The 13,467-nt window shown below is 42.4% G+C and overlaps 1 long non-coding RNA gene across 1 annotated transcript in view; it reads left to right on the forward strand.

The window, feature by feature from the left end:
• The first annotated feature begins 6,324 nt into the window (after window positions 1–6,324).
• Window positions 6,325–13,467, forward strand: part of LOC310710045 — a 98,490-nt gene continuing 91,347 nt past the window's right edge. The window contains exon 1 of the long non-coding RNA XR_014527756.1: window positions 6,325–6,338. This is a non-coding gene — a long non-coding RNA (uncharacterized lncRNA). The remainder of the gene's footprint in view (window positions 6,339–13,467) is intronic.

Here is a 13,467-nt window from a genome sequence, read left to right on the forward strand (position 1 = left end):
TAATTGATTTGTTCTCAGATTATTTAATGGCAGCAGGTGGCAGCTCCCTAGCAAAGAACGGTATGCCAGCGACAAATTACTTTCTCATATGTTATGCTTGTTTCCTTCATTATGGAATGTACTTAAATGCAGCAAGGCAAAGTCAGATGAGGAAGCCGCAATTGATTTCTTATACATTTGCCATGACCCTGTGACAGATTTTGTGAGCTGGTCTAGAGAATGGCCCATGACCAGGAAGAATGATTGTTGTAGTCTAAGAATACCAGGAGGACCTCAGTTCCCCAACCTTAATTTAGGATGTTGATTCTACACCCTCACCACACAGACACATCTTCTTACCTGCCTGACATTAGTAAGGCTCTGTGCTGGCTGAAGCTGACGGGAATTGGAGTCTAACAATATTTGGAGGTCTACAAGTTCCCCATCCGTGTTGTAGATTATGTGTATTAGCATACCCCTTAACTGTCCTGGGGAAAGGGGGCATCCTGTTTTTCCCTGCAAGAGCATGATGGCCATTTTGGACACCATGCTCCCAGACAGTTTGGAGACATGATATTGCACTGAAAAATAGCTTTTTGGGGAGACACCATCTTGTGTGCCACCTCCAAATGCACATTTTGGGGCTGCCATGCTTGGGGGGAAAAACATTTTTCTCCAGGGCCACAATCTTGCACAGGTCAAGTGACTCACATGGAAGTGCAGCCCCAGAAGATGGTTTTTCCTTCATCGCATTGGAGGGTATGTATCAGGTATTATCTGCAAATATTAGAAGAAGTTGGTCTCACTGTGTACCATGCCAATGGGTTAGGTATGGGGAAAGCACAAGTAGATTCAGAGAGAGGGGTCAGTATCCTGTACCCACTAATCACCAATCCAAACAGTAGCTAGAAAAGAGTTAAATTCATTCTCAGTCTTCCTTCCTCTGAGCTCTCTCTGGCATTTCCAAATCTGCTTCAGGCAGTTGGGGAAGTAGGGATTGCTGTAAAACAATTGCAGCAAACAGCATTGAAAAAAGGAGAGCATTTGCACATTTAAGGAGCTTGGGGAAATACCGTTCCTTGCTCCTGTGAAAATACTACATTTGATCTGAACATTGAAATGAGTGAATGTTCTGTACATCTCTGAACGTTGCCGCTTGTATTTCATAATCATTCTTCTGTGGTTCTCCTGGTTTAAGTCGTGAAACCAATATGAAGACATTTTCACACAGACAGGTGCAGTCTCAGCCTCAATCAATCATTCTGTAATTAGGAGCCTGTCAAGAAGGGCTAAATATATGTTCTGGGATTTCAGCACTGCTGCAAGCTTTGTGGATGCAAAAGTTTGCCAGGGAGGAAACTATGGAACAGCAGCATCTATAGACATCAGAGACAGAAATGCTAATTTGGCTTCTGCCTATTGTTGCATAGTAATTAAGTGCCAATCCTCACAACTTTCTGGGATGGCAGAAAATGGGCTGAAAATGATACTGACCGTTGTTTGGCTAATGTCCTCACTCAATACACTTTTGGGAAATAGGCATAGATGTACCAACTCATGACCTGCACTTGTGGTTAGGTGCACAAACTATTGCTTCACCACAAGGCAACCAATATGCTGGTTTGTTTCAAATCAACTTTCTGAGAAGATTCATCAGGCTACCACACACTCCTTTCAGCAGATCTCCACCCCTTCCTTCTGAGTAGTCAAACAACAGTTTGAGGGAATAACAGCTGAGGGTGGGAGAGAGCAGCAACTGTAAAGCAAGAAGTTGTGAGCTTGGCCCATCATGCAGAGATCCAGAACTGGTGGTGCTGATGCTCATTGGCACCAGTAGGGCAGAAGACAGTGAGGCCAACAGTAGATGAGAGCCGGAGCCAATGACAAGCAGAGTGAATGGCAGTTTTGCCTCGTCCTCCATCCTACTGAGTTCTATGATGGCAAGATTCAGGAAGAGGAAGCTGACAGCCAATTTCAACCCCCTGGGCTGGATGTTAAGCAAGATGGTAGGCAGGTGGGAGTTGTCCGAGGCAGACCGAGGCTGGTGGGACATTGCACCATTTGCCCTAATGCCTGGGATCCACAAGTGAAATAGTTCACTGGAGAAATCAGATGAGATGACACCCAGAGCCCTAATACAGAATAGGAAGTGCCACATAAGAAAGTACAGGGCTCAGGGGAAAGAAACAGATGCCTTGAGAGACTCAATCATCCAAGCCAGAAATAGCAAACATTTGGCCATCCAGACATTATTGTGCCCAGTAATCCCCAGCCAGGATGGACAGTGGCCAAGGATGATGGAAGTTTTAGTCCAGCAACATCTGCACTGTATTGGGAGGGCCACAGCTTTTAACTCAGGCTTCCCACACAACCCTCCAGAGGGCACACATGGAACCGTGTAGGACAAAATGGTTAAAACCACTCCCCTCTCCACTTCCAACAGTGGAGAAATCCTATGAGCAGAGTTCCCCTTGTGGAATCTCTGGATCCAAACCACTGGCTTTGAATGGATTTGTGAATGTTAACCATCCATTGTACATGGCTTTCCTTTGTTGTGTCTAAGTGAGCAGCAAAATAAACTTCTCTTTCTGTAAGAAAACTTACAATAGATCTGTGGCTGTGATTGGATTCTAGCAAAAGGGTCTCCCTTCAGTAATCAGCACCTCTTTTGTTGAATGCACAGGATGAAAGTTGGTTAAGTCTATAGCCAGAAAAGGAAATGTAAAGAATACAATTGAATTAAGAGTGCTATTAAATACAGGGGGAAGTTATCTAACATCTGCTTAATTGTAACTCCTCTTAGCAGGTAATATCAATGATCCATCAATCAGAGAAAGCGGGGCTTGGAGGAAAGCATGGGAGAGGGGATAAGAAAATCAATATGCAGTAGACGCGGTGGACTAATAGAAAATCAGTATCTGTGGTGCTGCTACTCACTCACTTGAGATGCCAACACTTTCTAACAAGAGTTTCTGCAAGTGAGTGCCAGGCTGCTGCTGGGCTGGGGCAGACAGCAATAAGTGGCCACCATTCCTGACCAGTAATGGAGGAGAAGTTCAAGTAAGGAACAGTCCAGCTCTATGATTCTATTGGTCATGGTGCTCAACACACTTCCCCAAGAGGCATTATATTTCACCATGCAATATTTTGGAAATATGAAAACAGGAGAAGTGTGGCATGATAAGGAAAAGAACAGGGAGACTGTGTTTTCTTAATGCAAGAAAGCTGTTATACTTGCACACAAACAACAGGTGCAATGGTTGCAGGACCTGATGAAATGCAACTTATGCCTTCAGCAGCACTAGGGTAAATGGCTGTTTTTCGGAAAGACATGGTTCAGTGGCAGAGCACAGGCTGTGCATGCCAAACATGGTGGCTTCATTCTCTGGTATCTTCAGACAGACTGGAAAAGAAGGCTGCTCTCTGAACCTGGAGATCCATTTCCAGTCAGTATGAAGCTAGATGGACTAATGGTATGACTTGATTTGAAGGCAACTTCCTGCATTTCCAGTTATATACACTCTTAAGACAAAGTCATGTGTCACCTACAGTTGAGCACAATTAGGCTAAAGCGACGCTACAGTAATAAACCGCTTGTGTGTGAAATGGCTTTGCCAATGATAGAAGACATGATAGGTTATTATAAGGTGGCCTTCCCCAGTAAGGTGCACTCCAGACCCTGACTGCATGGTCAATGGTCAGGGCTTGTAGGAGCAGTGCTGCTCAACATCTAGAGGGCACAAGTTCAGGAAGGCTGTTCTATAACAGGCTGTTGGCCTTTTAGCACCCGTGATTCTCTATAGTTGTTGAAATCCTTCCAACAATCTACCGGTTCCTAATAATGGTTTATAAATAACACCTTTATAGGAAATATGTCCTTCATACACTGAAAATAATGAATATGCATTTTCCTTTCTTTTCCCAGCTCCCATCTGCAGGGAACATATGCCACGCACAGCCATTCCAAAAGATCAGAAGAAGGTCTAAAGTACACAAGCTATAAAATATGCAGACTACGTCCTCACACAGAAAAATCACATTCCTAAACGGGAGGGGAGAGGGGGTGAGGAGCCACTTTGCTGTTAATGAGGGTTTAATTAATTGTCAGCTTGGCTCAGTCATTGAGGGCTTTCACCTCTGTCCCAGAATGTCATGGTTGCCAGGCCTACATTGGGGTCTGAATTCATTGCCAGTGCTGACATTGCAGTCTTACATTAGAGGTCCCAACCTTCCTATAAAGTGCTTCAGCTGTAAGGGTCTTCTGGTCTCCAATGGCAACTCCAGCTGGTAGGTGAAATGATGCTGGCTGGCACTTTTCAGACAGAGTACAGATGGAGCCACTTTCTCTCCTTCTCCCTCTCTCTCTCAACAAAAAACCCTGTCCAATGAGAATAAACTAGGTTCTAAAAGGAACCACAGCTGTGTGCTAGCACATCATAACAGGGTGCATGAGTGAGGTGGGGCAATGGACAGAGAATTGTGTTTGATCAAAGAAGGTTCAACTCCCACTGCTCAGCCATGGGTGGCCCTGAAGCAAGTCAATGTCTGTCCAACGGTGCTTTATATGTTAGCAATCATCTCCAAAATGCATGAAGGCATCGGCTTGTGAGAGTCATCACAAGAATGAAAATCACACACCAGTCTTTAGGATATATATACAACCTTTGCACATAAAGCCTGAACACAGGATAGAAGGGCTTGCAGCATTAACACTCCAATATATCTTTGCCTATCCAAGCCACAGCCCAGAGCAAGACAAGCCTTTGTGTTTCCAGCTTCCAGTAGCAACCAAAACTCTCTCTCTTACACAAACACACAGACCGCCTCCTACCTGTTCTCCATCCTAGGATGATATATCAAGCCAGGTGAGGGGGCAATGCATACCACATTAAGACCAATACAGACTGCTTTGACTTTTTAAACAGATTCTTCTACTAGATTCTGTAACTTCACTAGATACAGAATCACAGGCCAGGAAATCATGCAGAGTAACACACACACCCAATAACATATACAGTGGTACCTCGGATTACGGACTTAATTTGTTCCGGAGGTCCGTTCTTAACCTGAAACTGTTCTTAACCTGAGGTACCACTTTAGCTAATGGAGCCTCCCACTGCCGCCGCCACGCAATTTTTGTTCTCATCCTGAGGTAAAGTTTTTAACCCAAGGTACTACTTCCAGGTGAGCAGAGTCTGTAACCTGAATTGTTTGTAACCCTAGGAACCACTGTAGCAGTATAATTTCCATAGTTCCATCATGCCCCATTGCTGCATTTTCCATGTGTATGCTTCTCTGCTATGATGAGGCACCAACAAAAAAAAGGCTTCCTAGTCAATATCCCCTAATTTAGTATCCTAGTTCAGTATCTCCTAGTTAAGAGTCTCCCTGCCCCCACGGCAGTGTAGAGGGTAACCTTTGATAAGAGGCAGTATGACTGACACACTTGCACAAGACTGACATCATGTCTTATTTTACTTGTGAGAGCAACTTTTAACTTCAGCCTCTAAAAATGAATTACAATCTTATTCCAAGATCATTTTCAACAATATTGTTTGCTAGCAAGCTCTTGCTGCTTCTTTTGCATTGGCTTCCCTTTCACCAGCCTAGTTTAGGGCCAGTTCATACATCTATTTAAAACTGTTGTATCCAGCAAACACAAGCATGATGGGTGAGCTACCAAAGAGTAATAGCAGCCGCCATTCCATCAGCCCATAGTAGGCAGGGTGCACAAGGACTACTGGGCCACTTCACCTGCTCAGCTAAGAGGCCAGCAAATTTTAGCTCCTCCTCTCATTGAACTCTTTACATTAATTAAAAAAACAACGATTTGAAAGCACTAGAAACATACAACATCAGATGGTGCCAGAAAGCAGGAAATTTTTATACGCAGTTTTCCATAGGGTCCCCCCCCTTTTGTTATAACAATCTAATTTCTGACTTATTTATACCATTTTTCCCTATGTGTAGATCCACCTTGGGTGAGGTCTCGGAGCTTACAGATCAGTAATAACTTCTCCAGACAAGTCGCACTACCGAGGTGACCTCCTGGGTTATAGCTGTTTCTCTTAAAGCATATTTAGTTGATAATGTATACATTGCATTGAGCATCATCCCTGGAGAAGTGAGCATCATACTGATGGGGGGGGGGGGAATCACACAGTTCACTCTCTTTCATACAGACTTTTAGGGGCCCAGGACAGGCTAAGGTCAATCCGAAAACCACCTGATCCACAAAGGGAAGTAGTGGACATATTTATCTGCTGGTAGATTTATGCCCAAAATGTCATGGTTTGTTATTTTAAAGTTCACTCTGATACAAATGAATGATGGTCTATCATGCTGATTTGTAGAGCAAGGTAGTCCTAACATCACTACATTCGACATTAGCTTCCTACACTTAGTGAGGCTTAGCAAGGGAAAGAGCTGTATAAAATGGATGGCTACATAACATTTAGTACAGAAGATGCTTCTGGATGACAGCTTTAAGAGTATAGTACCACAGGAGGGAGGAAAAAGCTCTTTGTTTGGTCTCCTGTTAATATTGGTGTAAATAAAATGCCTTGCATTCCTCTATATAAATTTAATTAGATTTATTTCTGAGACATTGTGTTCCCTTTTTATTTGGTGTGCTGGACTTAGTGCTCTGCTACCATAAAGATATTGAAAAGATGCCATCCAGATTATGAAATAACACGTAAGAAATTTAAGAAAGCTAGCTTCACTGAGGTAGATTTTTATTTTTCAATAAATCACCACAAATCTTTAGATAACAATTTTTACAGGCTAAAAGGGCTGGAGAGATAAATTTAAGTCACTGTGAAATGTCTCCCCATTTCCCTGACAGCACAACTTTTTAACAGGAAAACGTAGGCATACCTCCACCAAAGGTACACAGTGCTCAGCTCTTGACTGCACTGTAATAAGATATGGAGGTTTTACAGTGCACCTAAAGTAAGAGCTATTATTTCCTGAATCTGCAGTCCAAAAGAACTTTTTCAGTGACTTTCTCTCACCTCCTGCTCTGTAAGGGATACTCAACTTCACCCATTATGTTTTTTCAGGGGGAATGCCTAACATTTTAAAGGTACAAAATGTAACTAAGACAAATGTGTGTCAAAACATGTGGTACCTGCAAGTCTACCAAATCACAGACTGAGGGAGGCCACGCTTACCTTTCCTCTGTGCTTTCTGTCGGAGCAAACGGTAATCCACACAAAACCCGAAGTGCCGTTTGCTTTGATTTGCAGGAGAAACTACAGAGCGGAAAAAGTGGGGTGCACTCAGAAACAGAGCTTTAAAGTGTGGACCTGTGGGCCTTGAAAGAGTGGGGCAAAAGGTGAGGATAAGCCCTGAGCACTCGTGAAGCTGAATTAGAGCACTGGTCTATTAGAGCATCTAGGTCACCATTGTCTACCACCAGGGATGGGGAAACCTGTGATCCTCCAGTTGTTGTTGGACTACAGCTCTCATCGCCCTCCACCTGCAAGGCCAGTTGCTAGGGATCATGCAAGTTGCAGTCCAACAACATCTTGGAGGCCACATGTTTCCCATCCCTGGCCTACACTGACTGGCAGTAGCTCCTGGAGGCATCGCTCTGGAGGCTTTCTCAACTCTGCCCAGCAATCATTGGGTTCTAAACCAACAGCTTGACATGACTTGCTCTGCGGAGAGATGGAGGCAAGGAGTGTTACCATTGCATACAAGGAGGGGAAGGGGCATTAGGGTTCCGGCAGGCTGCAATGGGAGCCCAAGTGCAATGAAGTGGGCAAAGTTTCAAAGTGGGCAAGATCTCAGATATTTGCAGTGACTTGAGAGCCAAAGGTTCAGGGTGGGCTGCAGACCAAGGTTCTTCAAAGGTTCTTCAAATTTTCTGCACTGTCAGATGCCCTCAGATTTCTAGAGGATAAGAATGCCTCTTGTCAACAACCAGGAGAAATGTGATGGCGGGATCATAAAATGCTGCCTCATACTGAGTCAGATCATTGGTCCATCTAGCTGCATATTGTGTATACTGACTGGCTGCAGCTCTAAGGACTTCAGACAGGAGACGTTTCCAGTTTTTTTTGAAATGCTGAGGATGGAACTTGAGTCCTTCTGTATGCAGCTCAGATGCTCTACCACTGAACTACAGCCCTCCCCTATACGTTCAGAGAATAAGCAGATCTGTCTGGGTAGTTAGTATGCAAGGTAGTTCTACAAAATGAATGTAGCTATGAAGGATGTGTTTCCTTGCAATGAGGGAGAAGTTTGGATGTTTGTCAGGACAGCCTTTTAGATAGGAGGTTAACTTTCACGGAATGTTCAGATTCCACTGAGGACAAGGAAACCTAGAAATGCCCTTAAATCATGTCTTGAATTAAGATGCTTTCTTGACCCAGAGGCTGGTTTTTAGTGTTTGTAACATGGCATCTGCTTAGTATGAAACATGCAACACCTGTTTAATGAGACGAGTATGGAGTTGCATTGCCTCATGAATTCTAACTGTTTTCAACTTGCAATTATGCAAGGGAAATTTCCATAGCAACTTAGTTTCTTGACCTCCTGGACTGAATTCATAGGAGTGTGATCAACAGTAGCTTTGTCAGAAAATAGATTGGGAGACCATCTGTTGAAGCAACTGACTACCCCATCTGGCCAGCGGCTGCCTTACTACCCTTTCCATTCCCTCGGGCTAGAGACCTGGAAAAGGAGGGATGTATACATTTGGCTCCTTTGAACCACCTGATGACAGCAAAAACTAGAGTGGACATTTAACGGCTCTGGAGGATGAAGTGAGCATGTTCTCCCTCAGGCTTGCATTAATGAGATAAGGCAGGGAGTGAAATTAGAAAATATAATCATGCATTGCCTCATAGTTTGCAATTACAGCTACAAGATTCGGCAACATAACATATTCAAATGATAAATAGGGTGTAAAGATGCTGTGTGTACACAGAACCATATATTCCTTAGTGGGTCAGTTATCAGGACTGGGGTGATGGTCATTACCTTGCTTCTGTTATTATGATGAAGAAGCTGTCCAGCAATGCTATATCTTGTTATGAGGTGCACAAGCCAGAACTCCTTGGATTTCCAAAAGCTTTTATACTGTTTACTGTAACCATCAATCCTCTCTATTCTCAGAATTAGATGGCTTTGTTGGATATATCCAAGTTATAAGCTCAACCACAGCCATACAATAGCCCCTTTACAGGCAACCACTTCAAAAGATGAAGAAGGATTGTCAGATCGACATCCCCAGATATAAGGGCCACTGCAAAGTATAACCCTGGAGCTTCAGCCTCTGCTTGATGTAGTGCTGAGGAGTTGGTTTGTTCAATAATAAAGGCTATCCATTACTTCTATGGAGCCGTAATGTTTAGGAAAGGGGGGCATTCCTTTAAAACAAAGGGTTGTCTGGTAATAGGCAGTAGAAGTAATGTCCAGGCTTATACTGCAGAAAATAAGAAGGTATACGAAAGAAAAGAATGGCATTTAAATGCATCCAAGAGCTATTGTGTTTTTGTTTGTGTGTTGCTGTACTCCTCACCCCATAGCCATCTGTCTTAACTTTCTGTATATTTTAATCTGCTCATCATTAAGCCTGAGACCTTAAAGTGTTTTCTGTAGTGAAAGGCAACACCCACACCACACCACCTTGTTTCCCAGTTGCTATCAGAAATAATTAAGGGAATTAATATCAAATCAGGGAAGCCATCTTATGTAGCTGAAGAAATAATCCAGCCCCTAAATTAGGCCTGGTGTGGATCAGCCTCCGGACTTGCTTCTTTCCATTCCCAAAGTTACCTGAATAAAACATGAGTGAGGGAAAGCTGGTAGGAGGTTCCACAGTGAAACCTTTGTCAGGTTCTAAATGTCGATATGATGCCATGTACCATATCTATTTTCTGTGGTTGGTTGACTGCTTTTGGGACTGAAGTGGTTTGCTCTGAAGTACCCAGCACATTGGTGGACTGAATAGAAGTTTGAACTGGCTGACTACAAAGTTTGCAAACAGCAATAGTCTATTTTTTTCTTTGGATTCAGAAATCTGCATTGTTCATATGTTAAAACCAAGTACTTATGCATTTAGTTCTTTGTGGGCAATTGCTGTGTTGCTTTACACAAGTATGGTTCAAGAAAATTTGTTCATTTTAACTATTTGCAGGTTGTTACTATTATTTATTTAACTTATTAGTCGTTTTGCATTAGCATCTCAAAGCAACTTATAAACTATAACGTGCAAAAAACAAAATAATTCAAAGCAAAGCACAATATGAGACAATTAAACTACAAAATGTCTTCACCTAGCACTGAAAAAATATCCCTGGAGAGAGCCTTCCGTAGAGGAAATGGTTTAGAACTCAAACATACCAATAAAAACATGAGATGGAGATGAGTGCTGCAGAAAAGCATCTGACAGAATCATAGAATTGTAGAGCTGGAAGGGAGCCCAACCTACAATGCAGGATTCTCAACTAAGGTATCCAAGACAGACAGCCATCCAACCTGTGAACAACACTGTTGAACAGCTCTTATTGTCAGAAAGTTCTTCCTGATGTTTAGTTTTATTATGTTTTTATATTCTGCCAGAAGCTGCCCACAGCGGCTGGGGAAACCCATCCAGATAGGCAGAGTATAAATAAAACAACAACAACAATAATTATGAATATCCTTTCTTGTAACATAATTCCCTTGGTTTGGGTCCTACCCTGTGGAGCAGGAGAAAACAAGCTTGCTCCATCTGCCATGTGGCAGCTTTTTAGATATTTGGAGGTGGCTATCATATCTCCTCTCTGTCTCCTCTTTTCCTGGCTACACTTAGCCAACATCCTTAACCGTTCCTCATCAAACTTGTTTTCCAAATCATGTTGGTTGCCTTTCTCTGCACACATTCTAGCTTGTCAATATCATTCTTAAATAGTAGTGCCCAGAGCTAGACATAGTACTCCAGGTGTGGTCTGACCAAGGCAGAATAGAGTGAGACTATTACTTCCCTTGATCAGGACGCTATACTTCTGTTGATGCAACCTAGCATTAGGGGGTTTTTCCCTGCTGCATCACAATGGTAACCTTGTGGTCTATGAAGACTCTTAGATCTTTTTCTGGCAAGCCCAACTTAAATTTGGGCAGCTGGTTCTTCCTGCCTAAGTATAGAACCTTACATATGTAACAGCTACAGTTTAAGATCATTTAATGAGAGGAAGCCAACTGAAATGCTCAGCACTCTGTTAAGGCACTCAGAAGTGGAGGAGGAGCAGCAGTGTTCTCATGACAACATTCTCAAAATGAGCAGATTGCTGCTCCCATGCACTCCAGTCTGACTTCCAGATTGCAGTGTTCCCAGCCTCAACAGGGTGCAAAGAAGGTCCTTTTCTCAGATGGCTCCCCTAGTGCATACCAACAAGACACTGAAATTGCCAAAGCTATCGAGATGTCTTTACGGTAGCCACTTATTGTACAGAAAGTTTGCTAAGATGCATTTCCACTAGAACAGCAAAGAAAATGTTTTCCGCTCAGAATTGCTTTGCACATTTCTGTTCCTGACAAGTATTAATAGAACCGCATGTGAATGTCTGTTTTGTTTTAGAATTAAATGTGCCAGAAAGCCAGTATTAGCTTCCCAGCAAGTCTCCACCCCCTCATCTGTATAATAAAGTTTATTATAAATTAAAATTTAACAAAGCTGATAAAATATATGTAAATTTATATAAAGCTATATCGTAATTCAACGATCCTAGATCTAAAATGAGTCAATAAAATAGTACAGTAAGTGAAGTGAGGTGTAAATATGCAATCATACCACAGAAAACTCTTAGACATGAAAATATCCATACCTCACTTTCATAAAATAAATAAATGGTAAGCTTAAAAAAAATCTCACTTTTCATCTACCGCCCCTCTATCACAGGTGTGGAAACTGTAGTTTGAAACAGATACTGTAGTTTGGAAAAGATACTAAGAGTTTTCTATTAGGAATTCTGTTCCAATTCTCTCCCCAATGAAGACTTGCACACCATATATAAGTGAGATACTTTTAAGCCAGTTAAAGCTTAGAGCTAAAAACAAAGAAGTGTAGTGGCCATGGATGGGTGGGTGACACAGGGATAGGCTGTTGTCCTCCATGACCAATGTTGTTCAGACAAACTAAAAAGAAAGCAGTAGGTCTGCTGAATTTATTGCAGACAGGACTGGCTGCCTGGTATCACCTGACTGCCAGGTCCAGAACATACTCTCCTGAACTGTCTGCTGCAGTTCTTTCCTCTGAGCAGCAGTCACATTGGTACAGGAAATAAGAAATCAGTCTCTAATGCCACCATGCTTGGCAATACTAGCACTACTCATTTGGCAGTCTACTGCACCTTGGCAGTACTATGGCTGCTGCTTATATTGTTAATTTTCTATGCATCAATAAATGCCAAGACGTCCAGGATACGACAACTGCAGTGCTGCAGTTGCTTTGTCCTAGATGTCTTGGCATAATTTCATTTATGGTAGTGTAGGAAATGAACAATATAAGCAGCAGACATAGCCAAATACATGTGCACAGCATGGTCAGTGCTTTTAATTTGAAATAATCAACTGCCCGTTATAACCACACACAAGATGCTACTTAATGCTATACTATGTACTATTTAAAAAACAGCAGCTCAACATGACCTAGAGTCCCCTGGAACTCTTAAGTGGTTACCACCCCATCACAAACAAAGCCATACTGTCTGCCATTGCTTTTATTACTGCATAAACCCATTAGTTCCAAATATGTGGCTCCAGTAATGACAGTATACCGCCATGGATGCTGCAATACAATTGGGTTAAAATATTCATTACAATAAGTATTAAGCAACCTAAATTTAGTGCATCAAATAAGATTGGCAATTAGGGCTAATTTGAATGAAATACTTAATATACTGTGATTAATGTGTTCTCTGCATTTTTATTCAGTTAAAGTTAATGGAAATTACTTATGCTGATAAATAATTCCATCGAAGTGCTCTTAAACGTGGAGCATAACAGGTGTCGTCCATGTTCTTGCCACTGCTGTTGTCCTGGGGATGTGCTGTTAATTTGCCATTAGTAATTTATGCTGCATCTTCTTATCTTTGTATTATTCATTTTCTGCTTAAACATCAGGCAAGCAGTCCCTGCAGGGAAGAGATTAAAGACAGATACAAGTGAGGAAATATTTTTTTCTTGCCCCACCTTGCAGAACTCAACAAGAGAGCATGAAAGGGCACTTAACGCTGATTGACAGCAGCAAAGAGGGACTTCAGCCACTTCCTAAACATACTGTGCATTCATTAGCAGAGCCTAATTCAGAGCTGCTTCTGTGAATGGTTTTACCTCATATGATACAGACTTGTGCGCTTAAGTTCCTAGGTGGTCACAAAAGTCAGCAATTTTGAGCCACTCCAAAAGTTGCCAATTTTTTGTGCCAGTGGACACATTTAAACAACTGCGCTGGCTGCCAGTCACAAAATGGCAGCCATGTGGGTGGGCCACATG

The sequence above is a fragment of the Podarcis liolepis genome, assembly GCF_965112155.1.
Source record: "Podarcis liolepis genome assembly, chromosome: 6".
Classification (NCBI taxonomy): domain Eukaryota; kingdom Metazoa; phylum Chordata; class Lepidosauria; order Squamata; family Lacertidae; genus Podarcis; species Podarcis liolepis.